The sequence below is a fragment of the Haliotis asinina genome, chromosome 12, assembly GCF_037392515.1.
Source record: "Haliotis asinina isolate JCU_RB_2024 chromosome 12, JCU_Hal_asi_v2, whole genome shotgun sequence".
In the NCBI taxonomy this organism is placed as follows: domain Eukaryota; kingdom Metazoa; phylum Mollusca; class Gastropoda; order Lepetellida; family Haliotidae; genus Haliotis; species Haliotis asinina.
In genome coordinates, this window is record NC_090291.1 from 16,830,828 (window position 1) to 16,855,701 (window position 24,874).

A 24,874-nucleotide genomic window follows, 5' to 3' on the forward strand; every position below is an offset into this window, starting at 1 on the left:
ATTAGTTTCTAATGCTTTCAGTGGTCTTTCAAATGCTTTCATGAGATTGGCAATATTTGCATTTTGTGCCAACACTCTCACTCAAAGGATCTTTAAACAAAACTAGTGGTCAGAAAAGTAGGTCTTGGTTGTAGACCTAATCCCCTTCATCAGTGTCAGACTGACAAGGTATGTTGTCATCTTGGACAGACTACTGGGGTCACAACTACCTCTATGGTAGGTTACAACTGTCAGTCATGATGTGTCTGTCTGTCCGAGATTTAACCTACCTGTTAGTTGGTAGTTACAGAAAGTGTTACAAGAACTAAGATGGAGTACCTAATCTAACCTCCTGGAAAAATGGTTCAGGTAGAATGCATGTTGATAGAGAATCTGTCTCAAGATTTAGGTTACCCAATAATGCTTTTTCGAAGCACTGGCTAGGTATTCTTAAAAGCCCTACAATCTAAAGCCCATTCTTACCACATTGGCTATGATCAAAGTTAAGAATTCTTAGGGCCCTGAATGTTGCAAGAACAAGGGCCCTGTTACCATGTAGGGGAAGATAAAGGGTTAACAGATACTGATTTCATTTGGGCATTTTTTTATTAAAAATGTTAAAATGATAATGGTCTTGAAAGAATGTTCCAGAGTCCATCAGCATTCTCCAGTTAAGAAGTTCAACACATATTTCCCTCTCCGTAACCTCCCTTCTCTCCTTCCCCCTGGTTAAAGGGTTCTCTCATCATGCTGAAAACCAGGGTTTGATTCCCCACATAGGTACAATGTGTGAGTCCATCAAAGTGGTGTGCCCCAAAGTGATATTGATAAAATATTGGTAAAGGTGGCATAGACTAAACTCACTCAATCTCTTATCCATTAAACTTAAAACATATGGTCCCAAAATGCCTCCAAAATTATTGTTCAAGAATGATGAATGTGTTACAGGTTTAACTGAAGTCATGATGTTTTCAACTGTGCTTTGCATGGAAAAATAAATAAAACGAATTTGTTTGACATTAGGTGATAAGTGTAGAAGTTCACAAAGGCATCGTCATGTTGGTATCAATGGGGTGGCAATGAGAACCAGGGTTAAACTGACAAATGTGGTGATCATTATGATGTTTTAGAAGCCTGCAATGTATTGCAATGTTTAGGTAATCTTTCTGTTAATGCTTTTTCACAAAACAGCCTTGGCAATCCTACTCGCCTGATATTTTCCTGGTAAAGTTCACAATCTCGGGTATTTGTAGCCTTGAAGTTATGTTGACAAACAATGCCGATTGAACTTTCAAATCTAGAAACTTTGAATTCTTGCTTGAATTTACTACATCACCTGAGAGTCAAGTAGTGTCTGGGATTTGAAGAATGTGGTAAATATGCGTGTATGTGATTGTCCGCTGGTAGTGGATAGTGACTTGTATACCCCTATGTAACATGATAATACACCTGTGGTATAACTTACAGGTTATATATACCAGATTCTGCTTGCCTCAAGACTGATTCAAGACTCACTATGCATGGAACTCTACAATATGGAGATACCAAATTCCAAGTTAAACTGACCCTAGTATGGTAATCTACCCTCAGTGACTGGTGATCCCAGCCCATAATTATAGTTTATATCGTTCTCTGGAGTGACATCTTTTTTTATGATTACAAGCTATTTTTAAATGTTCATCTGTGATAGTATTGCTATTTTACTACCCCTCATTGACATACATTGATGTTGATTAAGTTTACTTTTTTGTGGAATTTTCATAGTCACGATGTGGCTGAAATACCACCTATGTGACTTTAAACTCTCTCACTCATTCACTCAACTAGTTATACCTGTTTTTACCAACTAGTTTAGTTTTGTCAGTTGGTTGAAAGAAATTGGTTGGTCTAATCATGAATATCATGTTACACAAACATTTAATGTGACTTTCAATCCATGTGGGGACTAGTTGTTAAAACTAGTACCTATCTTGGTCCTAGAGTTTTGAATCTCTCCTAACGCTACGATAGTTGTAAGTTAATGTTAATGTAAGGCACTTAAGACTATCTTGGCACTACGTGAGCTGCAGAAATCTAGGTCCTGTCATCAGAGGCTTCTTACAGATGTTCCCAGTGTATTGATGCTAATGATTTCAAACATTTTCTGGTCTTATTATTTACAGAGTACAGTTGTATATATGGATAAACTGACAAGTTAAACAAAAGCAACATGCTTTTCCTGCTATTTTTTTAATTTGTTTCATACTGAGAGCAAGCACAAGGATCCTATCATGGTCCTTTTCATGTAATAAGGCTGTTATGATTTTAAGGCACTCCAGTCTCTCTGCAACAGGTTTTACTTCAGTATTGGAGAATCTAGGTATGTCTCTGACTCTAAATAATCATTCAGGACAATGTTTACAACATGTTACATCTGAATTGGCTGTACCACATTCATTACATCAAAAGCAGCTACAGGAAACCATGGTTACCAAGTGGTTTCTGTATCCATACAGACACATTCCTGCCCTTACAACAATTAGCAGCAGATATATCCTTTCTTCCTTACATCTGAACAGAGTCGTGAGATACGACCCCCACCTGCAGTCCGACCGTTGGCACTGTGTCCCACTGTTGGCGCTATGGATCCGGATCCGTGTTCTACCAGCCCTAAAGCAGATCAACATCCCCATATTGCCCCAACATGCAAGCAATGCTGTATAAACACAAACAAATTTCTCTCAAGCTGCACTTTGGTATTTATTTGGGGTCACTTCCCAGGTGTAGAAGGGTGGCCTATAAGTGAAGAAGAATCCGCTTTGTTGTCAACCATGACACACCAGCCGATTGCTACCTTTCACATGTCGACCCTCACCTTGTTCTCATTGTTTCCTTAGCTGAATATCATCCCTTCTGTTTGTATCTAGTTAACTGACATTTATCTTTCTAATTCATTAATAAATCCATTGTGACTATGTGTTTAGATTGATAGGAATATTTGCAGCCATATTGGTCAGCAAGTACACTCAGGGAAACAGACAAAGCTGGGATAGGGAGTTGGCGAATATTCAGACTATTGGTGCTGTCAGATACGAATGATATCGTCAATGTCAAGAGCCATGTGTTTCATGTTAGTGTTGATGTGAACAAATAATCAACAATTAGTGAGTTGAGATGCTTCCTGAACCTCAACGGAACCCATTGAGTAAGCAGTATTCAGACACTACTGACCTACACTTTCTCAGATACTTCAGCCCAGAAGGACTTGTCGGACATAATGGTGTCCACCACTGTCCACAGGGGCTGGAAGTAACCCTCTCCAACTGTCTCTTGTCAAGGCGGCTCTTATTATCCAGTACTCATTATGTGCTGACAGACTAAGACCGGCCAACATAGGTACCAGGGCACTTAACATGCACCAAATCTAACATAGCAACAATAGCAAATCTCCTTATCAAAGTTAACATATTTGCTCCCCATGTTCCCACCATTTGTAGAAATACTTGTCGCTCTGGTCTTTGACTGGTTGATAGGACTTAATCATGGGAAAAAGTTTTACGCTAATAGATTTAGTTGACTTAGGCTTGAGAGTAAATTCTCATTTGGTGTTTGCTGTCCTACATGTGGTCTTTATGGGTTTGGGTTTGGCCTGTTTCTTTCTGCTAAACACATATGATTAATAGCTTTGCAGTGTGTCAATAGTAAGTTAATCAGCACTGTTAGGGTGTATCATGTACTTTCAATGGTGTATGTATGTTGTTTTTTGTTATCATCATAAGTTCAGATCATTATTCAGCACTCCATTTGCAGAGTTTTTCTAATAATCATTGTATTTTTTAAGTAGAAGTTGTTATAAAAGTATAAAGGTTTTATTGTGTTCATGCGGTGACAAAACTCTCGTTTGACCAGAAGAAGATAAAGCTGATGTTGAAACATGAAATCCCAGTCAGTGAAACATATATTGTAAAATTATTTGGATAAGTTTTTAAACTTGGAAACTTCTGAAAATTGTTCTTAAGGTCTAATAGGCTTGATGTTAGGTGACCCCCAACTGTTGATTTATAGTTTTGTGAACTGTTTTGTGAAGGAGCAGGCCAACATGCAGGTTACATGGCAGCAGAAGATTAAGTGAGTGTTAAATACTGATTGGGAGGACAAGATGGACATGCTCCAGCTGGGCCTGTGTTATATTTGCACAGTGTGCCTCAGTTTACGCAACATAGATAATAGAGCTTACATTTAGGAGACATTTTGAAAGATTTAAGGTTTAAGGGGTGTTAATGTGTAAAAACTTGTATGTTTCATACAAGCTAGAGTGGCAAAGGTGAGCCTTGAGTTGGTTCTACTAGAATCACAAATAAACACAAACAGATCGCTGGGTAAATATACGATCTTTCGACTTCTTTTGGACAAGCCAGGTGTATTATCTAGCTTAGAAACTAACAAATAATGATTAAATATGTCAGAATAAATTACAAAAATGTCAAATATCAAGCTAAAAAACAAATACATACATGGTTTTGTGGAATCAATAATGAAATACTATCAGGTATATGTCACTGACTCCCAGTTTCGGAAATATTTTAAGCTATATGTGACAGTTTACTGTATTAAAGGTGCATGGTTTGTGGGATCTACCAGAAAAGAAGCAGATTTTGTAACTTTGGAAGAAACCCAACTGAAGTGTAGGTACATTTTATTTTAAAGTTTGTTGATTAATCCATTGTAGTCAGATGAGATAGCTGAACATTTAACAAGATATATTATATGAATACAAGAAACATCAAAATTACAAGATTATGTCAAAGTCGGTTCTGTCTGTCGGTTTGTTTTGTTATCAAACATACTCTGTGTTCATTAACCCTTGTCCATTGTTTGCTTTGGTTATAAGATATATGAAGACATTTGAAATAGAGATCAAGAATCATGTACAGTTCACTGCATGTGTGATCTTAAATTTTGTATTATTAACTTATTTGTCATCATGATATGAACCTAGAAATATATCGTATTTTGACAAGTTAAGGCTATTTAGTTTTAACTTATGTAACATTATCTTCACAACTTACTCAGATAGAAAATATGTTCTTTAGGTACCTTCACACCTTTGTCAGTAGGAACATATTTACTATTACCCTCACAACATACACTGTTGAATGTATGTGGCATTATCTTCACAAATTACTCAGAAAATATGTCTGTTTAGGTACCTTCACAACGTACTCATTTGGAAAGTACATACTATTACCCTCACAACTTACTCAGCTGCAATGTATAAACTATTACCCTCACAACTTAACTTGAACTCATGTACCTTTACCTTCACAACAACTCAAGAGCTTTTCACATGTTCCTCTTCTGAAATGTATGTACTATTGCTTCCCTAGTTTACTCATCTGGAACTTAAGTATTGTTACTGTCACAACAGTACTGTCATTGGCAGAAAACATATACTATTACCCTCACAACTTACTCAATGGAATATATGTATTGTATTTTAACAACTTACTCAGCAAGAAACTACGCATTGTATTGGAGATGCTTTAATGTTTAATGGTTATTTTCAGTTATACACAGCTTTTCAATAGGGTGAGAGGCACAGGACAGTGAACACTTCTTGTCATCCGTATGTTTTTCACAAGTCTGTATTCTTAAATGACAAATACGCTCAGACTATTTTCACATTTCTCTGTAAAAACATTTTCTCTGTGAAAACTAAAAAACCAATATTACAATGTTACAGTGATTTTTCGGATGATTTTAAGACTTTAATTTTAAACTGAGCAATAATGCATACAGATGAAAAATCAGTATTTGACTGTGTACTTACAATCCTTGCAACCCGATGAAGAAATGGACAGCCTGACAAGTCCTTTTGACTGAGTACATGATTAGACTGATGGTTGCAGTTGCTGCCATTTTTCAATAACCTGGGGATTTATTTTAGTGCCTTTTATATTTGTGATTTCTTGTTTTACAAATTTTTGTCCCCAGAAAACTAACAGGCAGGATGTGAAAAACAAATCCTGTCAAAGCAAAACCCCACATGAGTTTCCACATTAACTCTTTTGGTTTGTTTATATGAACTAAAAACAAGTTGAGTGAGATTAGGTCTCCCTCTGATTTCATGAATATTTCACTTATATCACATTAACATTAAGATTTTAAGGGAAAAGGTTTTGGGTTTTTTTTTAATGTTATTCTTATAAAAATCTGACAAGCAGTTCTGTGAAACTAGAAATAATTGGTCTTAACACTTTTAATAATCACCTTTGATAAATCAGTAAACTTTTAGGTGATGATCATCTCATCACGAAACCTGGCTGTTATGGATATTTCATCTTAAGGTAAAATGAAAAGGTTCACTGCATGTGAAATCTGTGGAAATCTACACTTGTCACATATTCTAGACTTGCATGGGCTTTCTTGGATATATTTGTTTTGGGGCAGTGTGTTAAATAGTTTCTAAATCTTTCTAGCCAGTTGGGAAAATAATTCACTAGCCCAAAATTTGAATGTAGACACAGTTTTCATCATTAAGCTGCAATTTTTATGAAGATTTTTATCAGGCCTTAATCTTGCATGATTGAGATTGAGATTTACTGGCCTGACTGGATTTTTACTAACCACCAGCTAGCAGGCCAGTGGTTATATTGCACACTGTTTCAGGGTCTGTGTAACACACTAGGATATCTCAATCACAATGATGATGTTTTATGTGTAGGATATAATTTGACCAATGGGCATTATTGCAACGTAAGCCCACTTTCCATGTGAAATACCCAAGAACGGAAGACCCACAGGCTTTCCCATGGGAAGAGAGCTTACTTTTCAGTAATGCCCATTGGTCATGTTATGTCCAACTTATAAACCAACCAAATATGTACTTTGATATAATTTCAGTACTTGATAATTTACTGTTGGCATCAGCTGTGATGAAGCTGGCAACCAACGCCTTTCAATGCATATCCTTCTTGTGCCCTGCACATGCTCTGCCCACACTACCCATCTTGTGAGGAGCACATGGTTCATACCAACAAACAGTCTCCTTCTTCACAACAGTCTTTCGTAGCCTAGTGGATAAAATCGGCAGGCTAGTAAGCAAGACAAAGTCGAATCAATCTTTAAAACTGGTAGTAATTCAAAGTGAAAGGCTATTCCTCAGAAAATCCCCAGCAGAGGGACATTATTAAGATAATGTCCATGGCAGAGGGACATTATTTAGATAATTGCCTTAGGAAGATTTGAGGGATATTACGTGAGAAATAGTGTCCCTCAAGAAGAACAAAGTGACGTCACAGTCGGTTTATAAATAATAGTAGACGTTCACTCTCTCTTTGAGAGGTGATACCGCAATGAACTCACATAAAATTTAGCTATATTATAGTTATTTCTAAGTTACATTTAATTCATTTATTATTCTTAATTAAAGTATTATGTAGACTTTAGTGTTGAACTGTTATTCGCTGTTTAATGTTGTACAAATAAATGTCCAATTCCACTTGCACAAGGATGTAAAATTTTGCTATTCATGTATGCATGAACTGCTTACTTCAATGAAATTGAATTAACATTCTTTTTCCTGTGAGAGGATTCTATTCTGAACCCTCTCACACATTTTACAGTCCTGATTACTCAGCATGTTAGTAAATGGATTCCTGTAAATGGGTTAATAGTGAAAGTCACTTTCATAGAAGATGTACATGTTTAAAAACTTATTACTGGCACAATCTGGCTCTCCATTGCAGACTTGGCAGATATTTGAGGATGTTTTATCAGTATTTCACAGCAAATTAAAATCCATGGTCCTTTGAGATCAGACTGGTTGAAGTAGAGAGGTCTAGCCAGGGATCGTATCAAAACCGTTCTGTAAGTTTTGTTGAATATTTACCAACAAACATTTTCCCAAAAATCTGTTTCCACTTCACCAGTAGAATCAAAACACTTTCTTTCAACCTTTTCATGAAACACTGGAAGTATGTTCTTTTTCCTTAAAATCATCCATCCTTGTATGGCTGATATATCTTCAGAGTCAAGTGGTCACATGCTTATGACAATTTTATTCGGGCTAGGCAAAATCTACTTGGCCAGTTTAATCACAAAGGAATTCTCAGGTGCTGCTTGATGTAACTATTATCTGGAAGGATATGTTTTCTTGCAGTGCGCAATCTCTACCCCCGATACTCTGGCTGCTCTGGGCTCATTAGACTAACAGCTAGTCTCTGAAATGAACATATTTTGCTGAAAAAATGTTCATAGTGAAAAAAAAATAATATAATGAAATGGAGCCCTGAGACTTTCTTCATTTTCTGAAGCTAAGGAAATCTAGGCCACATTTTCTAGACTTGCGTGGTCTTTCCTGGATATATGTACTTCAGGGTCTGTACGACAGACTATGGGCTCATGCAGCAGGCCAGATAGTGAGACTGTCTTGGAGATTGCTCTAGAGGTGTAAATAATAGAAGGAAATAGGGAGGAAAGGCCAAGTTCATCGAGTGGTAAACTTGTAAGACCTGCTTTCCCCACGGCTTTTCTAAGGCTTTAGACCTGTGAAGATCCAGGTTGGAATTGGTCTTTGGCAACCCATGTTTGTCTCCCTGTGAAGATCCAGGCTGGAATTGGTCTTTGGCAACCCATGTTTGTCTCCCTGTGAAGATCTAGGCTGGAATTGGTCTTCAGCAACCCATGTTTGTCTCCCTGTGAAGATCCAGGCTGGAATTGGTCTTCAGCAACCTATGCCCGTCGTAAGAGGTGGCTGAAGGGATGGTCAGGCTGGCTGTCTTGGTTGACACATTTCATCATATCTCAATTGCATAGATCAATGTTCATGCTGCTGATCACTAGATTGTCTGGTTCAGATACGGTTGTTAACAGACCGCCACTATATGGCTGGAATATTTCTGAGTGCGGAATTAAACAACAATCATGGGTCACAAATCAACTGAAGTTATCCAGCATTGCTCATGGAGAGTCCATGGATTGTTGAGCAGTGTTTCACATGATATATATCCTGTTTCACATGATATATATTGGCACAAAGACATCATTTAACTGTTCCTGATTTCCTTATAGTGTCAATTGACATAGTGACTAATAGATCTATTATTGCTAACTATATACAGAAATAGTTTGTAACTGTTGCAAAATTGCAAAACTACAAGGTTTCTGATACAACTTTGTTTCCTTAATAATAAACTTCACAAATTATATGTTTTATGATTTTCACCTACACCACATTTCTACCCATATATCAAGATGTAAAAGATAGAACCTTTAACAGATTAGTTTACGCATTTAATTGTTTAGAGTTGGCAGAGGTAGGTAAATGTATACCAGTAACAAACAATCGCTGATGGTGGCACATTATCGCTTATCACCATTGTGTCCAGACAGTCAATCTGTCGGATAATGAGAGGCAGCTCCTAATGCCTACAGCTTATCACAAGCAGAACACACTCATACCTGCCTCCATATTCCCTCTGTCTTATATACAATTACCCACAGTCACTCATGTTGCCACAGCGTGGCTGCTTGTAGGGACCATCTCAAAAGTCACATGTGAATTAATTAGGACAATTCTCTGGAAATTGGCTCATCTCCCAGTAAGAATGTTCAATTTCATGGGTCTTTCTATTTTCATTTTAATACTATTACTTTCTTTGCTTGAAAGGGAATTTGTTGTACATCAGATTCTGTGATAAATAAATGTACATGTAACAATATGCAAATCACCAAAAGATTAAATAATTAAAAGCAGCAAAACCTTGTGCACATTGCAAAGAAATCTCAACCAACCCACTCACTGATTCAGAATGATATTCTTTGATAGATAACCACTTGAGATGCCCCCCAATAGTGCATGCATCATAATATTGAAATGCCAGGGCATGTTCTTGTCTGCAAGAAGACAGGTGACAAACAATCACCCTACCTGACCGCAAATACATCTGATTTACAACCTGTACATCAAAGGGTCAAACGAGCTTTTCAAGGTGGACAGTTCCAGGTGGAAATGGTCTTGGCCACTACAAGACACTTCTAATGTCATATTTATCAACGCAGACATGACTTTATCAGGCACCCTTGCTCTTACCCACAATGCAAGTGTGGGAATAACGGGTAGTAAACACTCCACCCAGACACCTCATTTGGGAATAAAGCCTATTTATAGATGTTTCAATAAGGAAGGAGTGCATATCATTTTGTGCACCAGTAGCTTTGTGGTTAAAGTGTTCACTGGTCGCTCTGAAGACTGGGTTCAGCTTCCCACGTGGGTACAATATGTGAAGCCCATTTCTGGTGTGCCTTGCTATAATATTGCTGGAATATTGATAAAGGTATAAAACCAAACTCACTCAATCCTGAGGAGGCTTTACTGTATAATTCCTGAATATATAAAATTTGGGTTAAAACAAATTATTTCATTCAATCTGAAAAAGAGTTCTTAAACTTAGAACCTGCAACTGTGGAGATCTGAACTTGCATTATTTTTAGCTTTCGATGGAGAGAAAATAATGTAGTTCAGGGACCGTGAGACAGTCTCAGTTTACTGCTGCTTTGAACAGAGTTCCAGTCATATCAAGGTGTGTCTACCTACTGTGTGAAGGAAGGTTGATTAAATTCTCAGACATTTTCCACTTTGGTAAACCACAAGCATGGACATGGTACTGAATAGCTGAGAAACAAAATATGGGATTATAACCCACATGGCTTCTTGCATGCAGTTAGAAATATATGGTGACACTGGTGACTAGACCACTTGTACACAGCATGTACTTTGAGGCACAAAACCATGATACTGTTGTTTTTTTAAATTTTTATCTGGTTTTAATTCTTTTTTTTATTGGGTAGTGTGAGTGGTGGGTTGATTGCAGATTAAATTTATCCAGTCGTTTAACGATCAGGGCATGAGAATGCCTGCTTAACAGTTAGATGAGCTTTGTTTGCTCTAGCAGTGACCTATCTGTGAATGTTCAGTTAGAATGTTCATCTGCAGTAACCCAGTAACTTCAGTAACAGGCAAGTAACAGAAATGAATAGTTAGGCTTGCTGACTTGGTTGACACATGTCATCAGTTCCCAATTTTGCAGATCGATGCTCATACTGTTTGTCACTGGATTGTCTGGCCCAGGCTCGATTATTTACAGACCGCCACCATTGCTAAGTGTGGCATAAAACTAAACTCACTCACTCTAGTAGAGTGTTGCTGCTACTATTGCTACAATGTTGCAATAAACTCAACTATATGCTGCTTACACAACCAAGATGTGCTGTTTGCTTCTCAGATGAGGAATCATGTGACAGCCATGGCAGTGGAATGGCCAGAGACTGCCATGGGTATCACTGTCTGTGAAAGACAGCTTATGACTTTCAAGTACTGGACCTAGATTTTCGAGGCTGTCTTAGTGCTAATGACTATGTTAGCACTACGAGAGCTTCGAAAATCCATGCCCTGGTTCTGAGACAATAGCCATGCCATTAGTTTACGTTCTACCCCCTCAACATTCATGGTGAAGATAAACCCTAATTACAAAATGTTCAAGATCAACCATTAAATGATCATTTCCAGTTACAAATTTTACAAATGTTTCTTTCATGGTGGCCTATCTCCTGTATTCGCTTATTAGCATGAACATCTGTATAACATGTTAATGTTCAAATTAACTTCATCCTAAAAGGATGCTGGTACTTTTTACTTGAAATAATGTTTTCATTTGATTGATTCAGTTATTTACATGAACTAAGCATCAAAATGTCATGCTGAGTTTGAATAAGTCAAAAGTACTGACAGCTTTTAGTGTGTCTCTTAATCAGATGACGCTGTGTACAGGGGAAAGATACTGTTACCTGGAGCGATCACTAAATTGTTAGGCAGTCATATATAAAAATGCTTGGACACATTCATTGCACTTTAGGCACCCTGTTCATCTTATGTTTTCTTGTCACAGATATTAAATTAATTTTTTATTTGAAAACATTATCGGTTTTTAAACACATTATCATATTTAATGTGGCAGAATGATATTTAATTGTATCTGGCCATCAAGTCTTATGGTATTAGAATAGTAACACCTGTCGACATCATATGACATGAGGAAGCGTAGGGTAGCCTAGTGGCTAGAGTGTTCGCAGGTCATGCCAAACACCCAGGTTTGATTTTCAACATGGGTACAATATGTGAAGTTATTTTCCGGTGTACCCTACTTTCATAGTTCTTGAATATTGCTAAAAGTGGCGTTGAATCCCACATTACACATGGTTATGAGAGTGAGTATGGTTTTATGTCGCTTGTAATGGTATTCCAGCTATATCATGGTATGGGACACCAGAATTGGGCATTACACATTGTGCCTGTCTGGAGAATTGAACCCAGGTATAGGCATGATGAGCAAATGCTTTAATCCATAGGTTACCCCACCACTTCACATATGGTTAAGATTCTCTGTACAGAATTCTGAATATTCCAAGAATATTCTGAGAATATTCTAAGAAGAATGACAAAAATCTTTACTGATACCTTGCATTTGCACATTGAATATGTTCAGCAGACAGGTTAATCAACAATGACTTGGCATGGCATACAAAATGCAAGTCAAATTTGGAAACAAGTGACATATTTGTTGGTAAACATCCTCAAGTTGGTTCTCATGCATCCCTAATCCTGCTAATACACCTGGAGTGTTTGACACCCAAACCAATGATAACATAACCAGCAACCTGCCCTAATCAAACTCCAGGCTGAGACAAAGCTGCCTTGGCTGGACAATGTATACCTGTTGTCAGCGACTTACATACAGGTGTTGACTCTTCACATACACTCAAAAGGGCAATCATGGCTGAAGGCAAGGGTCAAAAGGCCACCAGGCTGGAGACTGGCCCCTAGGTGACAGTCCCTTGTGAGGGCTGTACACACATACACACATACTCTTCATTAACTGGGGACAGGGAGCTCTATGCCCCGCCCTTTAAACACATGTCTGGTAGTCCCCTGAGTGGTGGCAGGCATGAAGCTGTGGTTCTCTGCATGGGGTCATTCTTGAGTTCCTACATAGTGGTGGATACGAGTTACTGATTGTTTATGCACACGGAAGTTTGAATACTTTGATGCGTCAGGTTTTTACCTTAGAAGATGCTGATTGACAAGACTGAATTATTGTCATTCTGTAAATTTTGTTGAGTGAAATAATAATCTTCTACCTCTTAAAAGGGCAGTGGGGCAACCTATTGGTTAAAACAATCGCTCATCACATTGAAGACACAGGTTCGTTTTCACACATGGTCACAATGTGTAAAGCCCATTTCTGGTGCTGTGACATTGCTAGAATACTGCTACAAGCCACATTATATAAAACCCAACTCACTCACTCACTCACTCACTCACTCTTTCTATTTGAATCAAAAGTTCTACAAGTGTTTCTGATTGTGAAAGAGATAATTGCTGTTACTTTTGGTAAATTAATATAATATTGATGATGAGATTGAAAACATTTTTACTAACCTGCAAAAAACATTGATCCAGAAAACATTGTAGGCCAGAAGATGATTTCAACTTCTTTTCAGTTACATTCTTAACATTGACTTATGCAGTGATAATACCAAGTTAATACCAAGCCCTAGATTGGAATAGACTTGTGATTATTACTCAGATAGCCAGTTAGTATTTGATTAGCATACCTTCCGGTTCAAAAGTGTTCAAACTAATACTTGTTAATGATTGTTAATAATCTTTTGAAGCTATATTTCTACTTATTCTCAATATTAATATTGTCACATTCCGATTTTGTTTGCTTTAATACTTTTATAATATTTATTATAAACAAATGTTGAATCCTCTGTTTGCAAATGTCTAACAATGATGATTAAGTCTGTGTGGAATAAGAAGTGGATGTTGGTCAGTAATTATTTTGGAGTGTATTTTATGTCTGCAGATGTGTTAAACATTTTTATATCATAAAAACTGTTTCACTAGAACAAGTAACTTCAAGATTGAACAAAAAAATTACACTTGGGTGCTTGTAGTGTTTGTCTTCAGTATCTTTTTTATTATATTTTATTTATCCTGATTTTATAACCTGTTATGTTTGTGTGGAACAACAATAGTTATGCTCTCAAGGAACCTTAAGTGTGTTTGGATCTAAAGCATGGGAAACTCAGTCACTTTCATATCTGAAGTAGAACCATGCATCTCCCTAACAGGCCAGTGTGTTGAAGCATGTCTGTACAATGTCATTGTCAATCAACAGTCTACTCTTTACCTCTAGCTGACCACATAAGCAGGGACTATTTATTTCACCAAGTAATTATTAAGGTCAATTTAAGGGGTGACTTCCCTACTGAATGGTAATATCTGTGGTGTCATGCTGTGAACACTGGCCCCCATGATTGTATTGATACCAGTTTTAACTGTGTTTGTGGTAGTTCCGCCCCCACAGACATCGTGGCCCCGGGCCATGTTGCGGTACTGACCATCACACTATACAGTCCTCAATGTTATAGCAACCACTTGCTTTATCAGTTGAGCTTCTCACTGTATACCAGTATCTGTACTACACTCATATTTATTGAGAATCTCACCCCTGTGTCTTTTGATAACAAATATATTAAGACCAGTCAACAAAGGTTTATTACCTAAAGGGTTGTTAGATGAGCTTAGATGATCCAAAATACTTCTGTCACCTTTTTCAGCACTGTGAACTGTATTTATTAGTGTTTAGTGTAGAAAGTTCAGCTGATTAGATTCACATTTGTCACGTGTCAAATAATTCAATTTCTAACATCACAATGGTAGCAAAAACACTGTCTGAACTCTGGCTCTCTGACTGCTGGTGAACCAACTTGAGGATGTTTACTGACAATTCACAATTCATGGTTGTGGTCATACTGTCCACAGCAGTAAAATATGCTTGGAGATGTTGCTTGATCTCATTCTGATGACATCTCATGTGTAAGTCAGTTTTGGATTAAATGTTTCAGTTTCAATATTCACAAAAAAAAGCATATGACAGTTACCACAAGATATGAATGCTTTAAATGGTACAGTGATAAAAACTGATCTTCAGAATTGATGAGAATTCTCACATAGTTGCAAACAGATTTCTGTATGTTTCTTTGCCATCATATCAAAATTCTGTGAATTTCTGATCTAGCTTGGATTTCATAAAGATTGATAAGTATCTCATCTGTAGAAATCTTGTATTGGTGATATGGTGATATGGCAGTAGTTTATTACCAAACACTGTATGCTGAATAAAAACTATTGATATTTCACATGAACTATTGTCTTTTCATGATCTTATTGATGCATCCATGATGATCGGGGGGAAACTTTATAACCCATCTTTAGTAACCCATACTAATCCTGTGACTAACAGGATCGGGTGATCACACTTGCTTACTTCACTGACGCATGTCATCGGTTGACATTTGCGCAGATCAATTTTCATACAGTTGATCATACAGTATTTACAGACTGCCACCATATAGCTGAAATATTGAGTGCTGCATAAACCTGAACTCACTCACTCACTCTAAATGATGCATTTAAATTGCAGGTCTCTGCTTCTTTGTAGGAGTGAATAAGTCTAAATGCCACTTTCGGCTTGTGATACTCAGTAAGAACCAAAGTTAGTAAGAAATTAGTAACAATGCAGCAATATAGGCAACAGAGCCCTGAGGTATTGTGAGTGACAAATTCACACTAGACCAGCTAGACCAACCGACCACTAGAATCTCTTGAGGATGTCATATACAAGTGTTTCCCTTAATACAACAGACACTGCTGAGTGTTGGCAATATGGATCTGCCTGTCATGTTCTGCAAGGTGAAAGCTGGTTCTGTCAGTGTTTATCTGTTAACTCTTACCATAGAACTCACCATACAGACATCTTTCATAACTTAGTGTCCGCACGTTTCAGTTGATCGGAACTGATGTGATTGAGTGAGTATGTAAAAATGTTATAAGTGAGTGAGTGGGTTTGCTTTTATGCCACTATTTGCAATATTCCAGCAATATCTGGGTGGGAGAAACCAGAAATGGGCTTCACACATTGTACCCATGTGGGGAATTTAACCTGGGTCTTTGGCATGATAAGCGAACACTTTAAGAATTAGACTACCCCACTACCCCTGCAATGCTAGTAGTATTTAATACAAGAATATGTTTCGTAGGGACAAAGCCTGTTTGTAAGTGAAAGAAATTAAAACTGTCAGTGTCCAGTGATAAATTAGTTGAAGAAAATATTCTTGTTGGATGGTGGGTTTGTTGTTTAACGTTGCACTCAGCAAAATTCCTGCTATATGAGAATGGTCTGGACCAGACAATCCAGGGTTAAGTCCTTGGATGAGTTCAGTTTGGCTTTACATCACATCTGCATTATTCCAGCCATATTGATGAGATCAAATTTGCATATATTACCATTCTAATTCCACAAATCGAAAGAGTTTTTTTTAAATCATATAGTTTCTTTTTACCACCATTTATAAAAGAGACATTGTCATAGCACCAGATACAAAAGCAAGCAATTCATTATCCTGGGTTAAACAGCATGAACATCAATCTATGCAAAGGGGATATGATGACGTGTCAGCCAAACCAAGTGAGCCTGACCATATTCATCTTGTAGTAAACTGTGCCTGCATACGGTATACCTATTTATTTAGAAATGACATCAGTCTAACATCTGGTCCCTGAACATCCAATACTTAAAGGGGCACTGATGCGGAGCGAATAATGTTTCTCGCCAACGGTCTAATTACGAAACCAAACCGCAATTTGGTCAGCGCCCGCTCCTTCGACCGTGACGGACAAAGGAACTGGGCTCCTGTCCATATTAGCAGAATTTTTTCAACCTAAACAGTCAGGAGGCCGGATGCCCATCATATGCCATTTGTTTAAAAATATCCATGGTATCCCTTGTCCGATCGTAACCAAATATTCCAACAGTGTAGTACTTTTCGGATGCTTGGATGGTATAGTTACTGATCCAATTTGATCCTATTTCTGCATTTTTAACCTCAATATTTAATCATGTTACATGAAAATATGATGTCTACAGGCACGTAGCAAGCCATTTGTTTCAGTATGGAAGATTGGAAAGCTTTATATTTAGGTAGTTTTGAGTGTTGGTTGAGCTGTGATAGCAAATATCATACGTAAATTTTGGTAGCTATGGTAGCTACAATGGTTTCTTATTTATGATAATAAAAACACACAATTGATTTATTTGAATTCGTAAACAAAAAACGATGACTTTGCCTTTGGTAGAGAAATCTGAAAATTTTCTTACGTAAAAAACCCCTTATTTCACCTATTTACCAAAGTACACAGCAAATGCCAGTGTGCATTCCTTATGTAACGAAATTCCATTGGTATCCTCAAAACAGTTTCGGCCCATAAGTGTTTTCAGGCTGCATGCGACACAGAGATTACATCTTCCTTGCTGTAACTCGCACTTGCATGCGACACAGAGATTACATTTTCCTTGCTGTAACTCACGCTTGATGGTGTAAATACACGTGTTATTTGTCATCATTTCCCTGGATGGTCAATTAATGATTTTTTAACAGGTATAATTAGTAGTAACACCACTTTGGTTACTCAACAAAGGTTCCCATTTGGCATTTCTCCTGTCTGGAGTAAATACTCAACATTATAAATTAAGGTCTGTAATGGCAAATGTATTGCATGTTATGTAATATGTGCATGTAGGTGATGCAAGAGGTTTTATCAGCTGAGTTACAAAAGCAAACATCGATCAAAGGATTAACCGATAACACACTGATTGATTAATTACTTTTATCTTCTAGCGGATTTGTCAAAAGGCAGAGTGTGTAGATGACAACACCCTGTCGTAAAGTGTGAGTGCAAAAACAACATCCTCCCTTCAAAGAATTAACCACCCTTGCGTTGATTGATTGATTGCTCATTATTGGTTAACTAAATTACTTAGAATAGTGGACATCATACAATTAGTTGCCAGGTGTGCTATCTCGGGAGACCAATGAGAGGTTTATCTAGTTTTCACCAACGAAAGACGTGAAACGATGTGTTACTTTTTCGCAAATGAGACAGTTGTAAGACACGCGACACAGAGCAGGATTATTTACCAGCTGCAGATGAATGGAATACGATTTGTTTTACGTGGATATTGATGGATACATTCCTGAACAAGGTAGTAGCCTGACATTGTTGCTATAAAATTAGTCTGTTTTACATTCATTATTTGCATTTTGTTTTAATTTATTTGTTGTAGCATTCAGCAGAATCTGTATGACAGAAAACAGACACTAGATCGTGTATGTGTGTGAAATAGGATCCACATTGGCAATCTATACAATGTATAAATGTTGAAGTTATGTTAGAAATTTACTATGAGTATAAGCAGATCGTGTGTTCTTTTATTAATTTTCAGAATCATACAAATATGACAATAAACTAATTAGGGTTATGAGGCAAAATATAGAGACGTACATTGGCTTCGTTATTTTTCCGTCCTAATAGTTTTTTTACCATTTCTACCACTGGCAGATGATTAACCTTCAAAGTGTTTCATTTGTTTTCATAATACATTTGTAATGAAGTAAAAAATGACTTCACCTCAGCTGATCTGTCTATAATTAAACTATCAGTTGCGCCTACGGACTGCGCAGCAGAGGTCACGAACCAGTCACGAATTCTGGGATATCATCCGGGTACTCACGGGAGAAAAACAATAACAAAAGTTTACACCAGTCCACGGAAATTGCTCTGCATTAGTGCCCCTTTAAAGCTCTCTTTCACTGCAATAGTTACTAACTCAGACATATTGTAAATACACATATTATTACGTGTTTGTTATTTTGAAAGAGTGAAATCTGTATTTTCACATTGCACAGTACCAATATGAAAGACAAGATGTAGGTCATAAGACCTCATATCAACCCTAATGCTAAAGATACAAGTGTTTACTACTATTGTTCCTTGTTCGGTCAAATCCAGTGAAACATAGTGCAGGATGCGATGCCCCTTAGGTAATGACACTTCTAGAATCAGGTGATAAGACCACATATCAACCGGAAAGCTAAAGATACAAGTGTTTAATACTATTGTTCCTTGTTTGGTCCAATCCAGTGAAACATGACACTTCTAGAATCAGGAACCGTGTGTAACCAGACTACTAGGGGTACTTAGGTCATGGTTAAAAAAACAATCCTTTCAAAAACTTCCTTAAGTGTGGTAAGGTTATATCATTCCTGTACATCACATCAGGGTAATACTTACATGTTTGCTTGTTCTGATCATGTATGCTATTGACTCTCATGGGGATCATAGTGAACATATCTTCTACTTGACTTCAGACCATTTGATCTACTTTAACATTTTGTGTGGTGTCAGTGTTCATGCCTTGAATTATATCCACAGTATTGGCACAAACCTTTGGACCTTTGTAAATTTTAGGGCAGAGGCTGAATATCTACCTCAGTACGGGCACCCATGTCTTTGTCTAACTGTAACTTTGTAGTGGCAGAGGATGAAGATCTGCCTCAGTAATGGCACCATGCCTTTGTCTAATTGTAACTTTGTAGGGGCAGAGGATGAAGATCTGAATCAGTAATGGCACCATGCCGTTGTGTAATTGTAACTTTGTAGGGGCAGAGGATGAAGATCTGCCTCAGTAATGCCACCATGCCTTTGTCTAATTGTAACTTTGTCGGATCAGAGGATGAAGATCCTTTCCAGTACAACCAGTGTCTCAGAAGTGATCTACAGTAAAACATGTTTTCAGGATTGGGGTCATGATGGATTTGTAGGTTTCTGTGCACTAGATGTGATTGGATTCACAGATCATATGTTTTAATTTGAAATTATTTCAGATATTAACCCTTGTTGTGTTCGTGCAACCACTTGCATAGAAAGAAATGACTATCTTCAACCTATTTCACTTGGGACTTTCAACAAATATTATACTGACTGCATGAACTACTGTTATACCGAGCACACCATTATCCATTGGATCCATTATACTCTGGTGGATCTGTTCCCTTCTTCAGAATCTCCATGTTACACTTGACCCATGTGACATGGTCGGACAAAGGTTGCTCATTTGAGTTCCAATTGTGCCCTGTTTTCTCAGTATCTGATTACCTACTCAGCATGACTTCTCTTCTCAGCTGCTTTAGAGAATAGGTGTTAAAATCACCTGTAGCATTAATATCAGCATGATAAGGTGTAGGAGAAACATGTAAACTTATTTATTACCACATTTTGAGATAATGTGGTGACTATTATAGCCATCATAGCCACTACACCTACAGGAATGTATTTTTAAGGCTCCATTATTGTATCAGCTTCACCTGGCCGTATTTCTTGTTTCATACACATGGTCAACAGTCACCCATCCTTGTTGTAGAATCAACTGAAACAGTTCTGTAGTCAGGGCATTGCCCCTGCTGATTAGGTGTCATCGGGCATGGATTATTTGTGATGATTTCAGTCAGTACTTCGCTTGGACCAGGTTCCATAGCAAACAGACTGCCTTAACATGGTATCACACCTCAAAGCGGTCGCAAACCTAAGACAGTCATTACTCCCATACTTTAACATAGACTTATGACTGTTGTAGCACAATGATCGCTTTGTGGAATTAGGCCCTGATGACGGTTGCCTAAAACAACAGTCATTCATTATTCTACCATGACTTTAGTAAGTACTGGATTGCAATTGGTTAATCAAAGTCATTCAGAGGTATATAATCATGTTATATACCTCTGATTTTCTAAAGGATTGTGTATATTCAGTTTTAAATCAAATTTAGAGCTATTATAATTTTGTAATATACCTCTGATTTTCCAACACAGTATGTTTATCTCCAAAATAATTTATAGAAAAGACATTTGCTTCACAGTATGGATACTGACCACCTTGAAAGAAGAGCCCTTTGAAGCAATGAAGCCGGTCTTATACAGAGATTGCTAAGGAAGATCAGCTTTCTGCTGTAACAGGACTGGTTCTACACATGACTGCAGTGAAACCTCTGTTTGAAAGTAACCAGCTAGTGGATGTATGCATACACTTAGCTACCTTTGATGGAAGATGAATTCTCATCTGAAACATGGCCAGTTTTGTGTGCTGTAGCATACATAGCCTGTGACCCGTGAAGATTTGGGTTAGAATTGATCTTCAGTAACCCATGCTTGTCATAAGAGGCAAGTTGACACTATTGGATGGTCAGACTAGCGAACTAATGGTTCACACATGCTGTATTCCAATTGTGTACATCGATGCTTATGTTACTGATGACTGGATTGTCTGGCCCAGACATGATTATTTACAGGGGGTAGGCATATAGCTACAATATTGATGTGTAAAACTATACTCACTCACTCACTCACTCACTCACTCACTCACTCACACATAGTTTGTCTCCCTAGATATTGTATTATATTGGAGTCCTACTCAAGTCTATATTGACTGGGAAAGTCTAAATTGCCTCGATCAGTGCTAAGACAGAAATTAATGATTGTTCTTGGCTTCACTTGGTAAAATTTGATATTTTAAGTAAGATAACTTTATTTCTAGGACTGTGTGTCAGTCAAAAGCACACAGATCATTTATAGTTTTCAAGACCAACTCTCTAAGGAAACATTGACAGTTCAGCATGTTGTGATACACACAACTTTTATGGAAGATGATGTTGCAGATGAAAATGGCTGAGTAACTTTGCATGTAGTTCTGCTATGGAAGATCAGCTATCAGGTCAAAATGGTTGTTTTAGTATGTTGTAAGTACGACAGCTGGCACAGTCAGTTAGTGCTCGTAACATAACCACAGTGTATTAGGTACATACATGTCATCACATGCACAAGACATTCAATTTCCCGTCGTTGTTTTCTACTCCTTGTAAAAACAAGTGCAAAGAACCTATCACTTATTAAACATTTGGGTTATGAGAATGAGATGGATATTTTGACAAACCACAGTGTTTCATTGTGTGACTTCAGGTCAGACATAAGCAATAATGGCTGCACAAGACAACATACTACTGACTTTTGGACAGCTGAAGTATTTCATTTATAGGCAGTGTCAATGAAGCTTTAAATTACAAAGTTTGTAAAATGTTGAAGCTGAATATAGCTCAGTTGTGAGGAAAGAAGGTGCTGATGAAAGATGTAGAGTGAGTGAGTGAGTTTAGTTTTAGGCAGCATTCCAGCTTTATGGCAGCAGTCTGTAGATAATGAAATCTAGACCAGATAGTCCAGTGATCGAGAGCATGAGCATCAATCTGTATAAATGGAAACATTGACATGTGTTAAGCAAATCAGCGAGTCTTGACCACCAGATCCTGTTAGTTGCTTCTTACAACAGGCATAATTGCCTGGCAAGCATGTGTTGCTGAAGACCGGTTCTACCCAACATGTTCTTCTATCATCTTGGGTCAAAGATGTAGGGGATTGGTCGAGAAGATTGGACATTGTCCACTCTGGACAAAAGTAGAGCAATGTTCTATGACTACTGGATTGAAGGGCATTAAGGGACAACCCTAGCTGCTACAGGTAGTAGCACAGATGCTTAACACTGACTAACTGGACTGTTATTTTAGAGAACAATACTTTGAAGAGGTTCATGAAGAACTCCATTTATCCATGACATTGTTTCATGCTGCAAAAGTTTATGTTGAAAACTATATTCCTCATTTTGGACTTGAGGATTGCTTTCACATGTGGGCGAAATATTTGTGGGTACTTTTATTAATGGGAGAAAAGAAGAAAGACAATTTTGTTACTGAATGCAAGGAGATGCTTTTGGTTAATGAGATTTATTAAGACAGTGTGATTCAAAATGAAGTTAGGGAAACATATTTGTATTCATCAGTCAGTGATTCTTTGATCTTCTTTTGTTCTTTGTGAAAGACGGGGGTTGTGAGGTAGCGTAGTGGTTAAGGTGTTTGCTCATGACATTGAAAACCCAGGATCAATTTCCCTCATGAGCACAATTTGTGAAGCCCATATCTTGTGTCCCCCACCGTGATATTGCTGTAATGTTGCTAGACAGAGAGTAAAATCAGAGTCACTCACTAACTTTTTGTAAAGGAAATACTGTCTTATTTGGGGTTTTTTGTAAAAGAGATATTATCTTGTTTGGTTCTTTGTGAAAGAGATATTCAGACATCTTTCCAACCCAGTTGACGCAGATGGTAGATGTAACCCCAGATGCCATTCCAAGTTCTTTTAACCCAGTGATTGTTTAGATGAATGATTGATGCATTCGCTGACTACCACCACCAATATGAGTGTATGACATGATGCAATAACAGTATTGCATGCTACAGTGTTAACATCAGTGTTAACACACCCTTGGTCTGAAATGATCTTCAGTGCGGAATTCAGGGCAGCCATCCTTTGCATTGATGACATTTATAATCCTCATTACTTACTAATAGTGAGCACATTGATACAGCAATGTCTTGCAGTGACCCGTACTTCAGATCGGGATAGTTTTCCGTATTCTTTCTGAATGTCTGCTTACTTGACATGCAACATTCTCCATGGGTAGAATGGGAGAAGTTGATATTATCCAGCAGTGACTTAACAGAGAGTAGTCACTTACAGTGGCACCTCCCACAGAACCTGCATAACATCTAAATCTGCTAAATGATTCGTGAATGCCACAGTGTTTCCAGACAGGGTCAGTACCCTGGTTCACTTCTCAGCTGATCCAACCGTTACATGCAGAACAACAATTCTACCTTCAGTAGGTGCTTTCAAGGAACCTGCTGAGGCGGCAATATTCCGTGACTTGATTAGCGTAATTAAGATTCTGGCATTGGTCGATTGGGTCTAATGAAGATTAATTTGTGCATGCCTCACTTAGTGTAGTGATCATATCTTCTATGTTCTAAGATGGCCGCACAGACTGAAAGATGATATTTGTAAAATTGGTTATGTCATCAAAATTACAACCCTGTGAGGTTTTGTTGTGCTGGTATGTAGTATGCCCTTGTTATGGGTGCTGAGGATAGTTGTACTGAGTGAGTGAATGGGTTTGGTTTTAAGCCATGTTTTAGCAAAATTCCTGCAATATCACAATGGGGGACACCGGAAATCGGCTTCCCACAGTGTACCCTTGTGGGGAATAGAACCTAGGTCTTCGGCATGAGGAATGGACACTATAACCACTAGGCTACCCCACTGCCCCAATAGTTGTACAGATGATGGTACCCATGGTAGAAATAGGAACAGTGCTGTACACACATATTTACATCCTGTTATAGTAGTTTCTAATACTGTTCTTGGGTCAGTTTTCTGTCAATCTCAAGCCAGTAATGTACATTTTATGTCATTTTCATGTCATTTATTGTTATTGGGTAGAAAAGGTCTTCAGCAACCCATGCTTGCCATAAATGGCCACTCTGCTTGTCGTAAGAGGCGACTAACAGGGTTGGGTGGTCAGCCTCGCTGACTTGGTTGACACGTCATCGGTTCCCAGTTGCTCATGCTGTTGATCACTGAATTGTCTGGTCCAGACTTGATTATTTACAGACCGCCGACAAATAGCTGGAATATTGCTGAGAGCTACGTAAAACTAAACTCACTCACTCACTCACTCACTCACTCACTCACTGTATGGTAGTGGAAGGTGAATATTTGAATCTGTACCAGACAGTCCAGTGATTGACATCATGTGTATGAATCCACACACTCTGGAGACATTGAGTTGAAGAATGCGACCGTACAATTCATTTAGTTGCGTATGTTGTTGTAAAGCTTAAAGATAATGTACCCTTCAGATGACTGATGAACCCACCTTTAGGTAATGTTCATGTATGCGGTACCAGTCTGGTGACAGTTCTGGTCAGTTTGACACCTGTCATGCAGTAATATTGACTAATGAAGCCAGGGGATGTTGTAGTGATGTCAGGGCTGGTTATGGAAACATTAG

At 37.9% G+C, this 24,874-nt stretch overlaps 1 protein-coding gene across 1 annotated transcript in view; it reads left to right on the top strand.

Annotated features, from left to right (window-relative positions):
• Nucleotides 1–24,874, top strand: part of LOC137257867 (A disintegrin and metalloproteinase with thrombospondin motifs 16-like) — an 85,039-nt gene that overhangs the window by 36,540 nt on the left and 23,625 nt on the right. The window lies entirely within an intron of this gene.